We start from the raw sequence: 2,699 nt of genomic DNA, 5'->3' as shown, positions 1-2,699 counted from the left end.
TGTAAAATGCCATCAACATTGATCGATGAAAATTATCTAGGGATATTCTATATCGTGGCCTCCAAGTTTCACTTTTTCTACATGGTGGCAAAGCAAAAAAAAAATTATGCAAAGTGACTCCTAACTTGAGGAGATTCTACATAGTGACCAATTTTTAGTAAGTAATGGTTCAATAACTAAACCTTGTCTTTTCTCAAGTAGCCCAACACCTTATCACTACCAATCAACCACCAGCCATGGCCACCACCTTCTTCTTCCATAACCATCCACCGCCGCCACCAATCTCTGCCACCGCCTTCTTCTTCCATAACCATCCACCGCCGCGACCTTCTTCTTCCACGACCAGCCACTGCGACCACCTTTCTTTCTTCTCTCTTCGGATTCTCTCTATTCGAATTCATGTGGGTGGGTTTATGGGTTTGTGGCGAAAGTAGATTTGTGGGCGGTGGGTTTTGGGAGGGTGGTGGGTTTCGCAGGTAAGGGTTTCGGGGTGGGTGAATAGGATTTGGTTTCGTGAGTTTGTGATGGTGGGGTTTCAGGGGGGTGGTTTTGCGGGGTGGGTTTTCGGGTTGGTGAAGAAGTTGGATCTTTGGGTGGTAGGCTTCAGCAAGGTGGTGTGTTTCATGGGTAGAGGGTTTGTGGGCATGGGGTTTTGTCACCGCGGGTTTGCCGGGGTGAGTTTCGTGGGTGGTGGTGTTTCGTGGGGGTTTTCAGGTCGTGGGGTTTGGTTGTGGTGGGCGGGTTTACGTTAGCATGGTGGGTTTTGGGTCAAGGTAGTGGGGTTTGTGGGTGAAGCTGGGTGCTTGGGTTTCGTGGGGGTTTTCCAGAAGGTGGGGTTTTGTTGTGTTGGTGAGGTTTGGGTGGGGGTGGTGGTTTTTTGGGTGGGTGGGATAATGGTTGGGTGTTTGTGGTGATGGTTTGGTTGTTTCGTGGTTGAGGTTAGGATAGGTTAGCCCACTAAAGTCACTATGTATAATTTCTCAAAGTTGAGGGTCACTTGGTATAATTTTTTTTTTTTACATGCCAACACATAGAAAACTTAAAAATAGGAGGCCACCATATAGAATATCCCAATTATCTAATATAAACCATTTATAACCATTTCCTATACTAAAAAAATATTTAGTATAGCATAACTTAATCTTAAGAATAAAGTAGCCCAATTAAAAGAGTTAGATTAAGTATCTTAATTAAAACTAATTAAATCAATTTAGTCTTTCATTAGCCCAACAAATCAAAGAATAAAATGAATTAGGTAGTTTAATTAGGCAAATCAATTTTAGTTAAACTCTAATAGCCCAACAATTAACTAAGTGGCTCGATTAACATTGTAAAAGTGAGATTTGAGCCCAGATATTATACATGCAACACTTAGATTAAGTTGGTTCAGCTAATGGAAATCTGTTTCTAGGCCCAAGTTAGACTAATTAACAAAAGGATAGTAATTGGGCTTGCATTTCTTAACATTTGAAACAGATTCTAGAGTGTTAGCATTTTTTTTTTTTTGGCGGGTAGAGTGTTAGCATTATAAGACTTGAAATCAGATTTTTAGAGGGGAAATGAAAGGAGGGAGGGGGTATAGTACCTCTACTCAGGGGCGGATCTATTAAGTAACAAGGGGTAGCACATGCTACCCCTAATAAAAAAAAAAAAAGTTGGGAGAAAAAACATAAGAAACGGATATATACAATATCTAGCAATGTATTATTGATTAACTCAGTTTGTCGCGGTGGTTAGAGCACATCCCTGAAGGGTTGAAGGTCTCAAGTTCGACTATTGACACTTTGTTTTGTTCATTCTTTTTTCCTTTTCCTTTTTTCATTTTTCGTTTTTCCTTTTTCTTTAATTTTTCCTATGCCCCTAATTTCTCATATTCCACAATTACATTTGTTAATTTTGACAATATAATACTTCATATTACGACAAACAATATAATATTTCATATTACGACAAACTTTATTTTAATTATAGTTACCTTTCATTATATTACAAGTACATCACACTTTCCTAATTTCGAATAAAAAGGTTCAACTTTTTATAAATTACATATTATAAAGAGAATTTTTTTTTTTTTTGATAAAGTACCCATGTTTTTTTTCATTTTCTATGCTATATTCTAAATATTTTTTCTTTTTCAAATTGTAGATTTGGTTTTTTTTTTTTATATTATACCCTCTGTTAAATCAACTTTAAGTTTTTCATTAGTTTTTTATTTTTAGTTTTTCAAACTTATATTGTACGGGAGAGAAAATTCTCCGGCTTTAAAAGGAAAACTACAGAGTAGTAGGGTACGAGTTTTTACGGGAATATAGTATTATGAACCATATAATAATATGGTGTCGTATATTTAAAAGGATTTTACGTGTAGGTTAATGTGAATTATGTTCTACTATTATTAACCGTTATTTGGATAGTTATATTATGCTAGCCCTGATTGAAAATCCTGGCTCCGCCACTGCCTCTACTCACTTGGAGTAGGTAAGAAACAGAGGCAGCAGGGAAGGGGAGCTGTGCTCCGGCGAGCAGGGGTACGCCGGCGACAACCGACAGCCGCCTCGAGTGGCGTAAAACAGCAGTAGCAATCATGAAGAGAGAGACGGGGTGGGGCTACGGAGGAGTAATAGAACAACAACACCAACGGCAACAACGAAGCAACAACCACAACACCACCACGACAAAACTGGCGCGAGTAGGGGAAA

The sequence above is a fragment of the Beta vulgaris genome, chromosome 7 (assembly GCF_026745355.1).
Source record: "Beta vulgaris subsp. vulgaris cultivar EL10 chromosome 7, EL10.2, whole genome shotgun sequence".
Taxonomy (NCBI): domain Eukaryota; kingdom Viridiplantae; phylum Streptophyta; class Magnoliopsida; order Caryophyllales; family Amaranthaceae; genus Beta; species Beta vulgaris.
Note: the sequence above shows the minus strand (reverse complement) of the source record.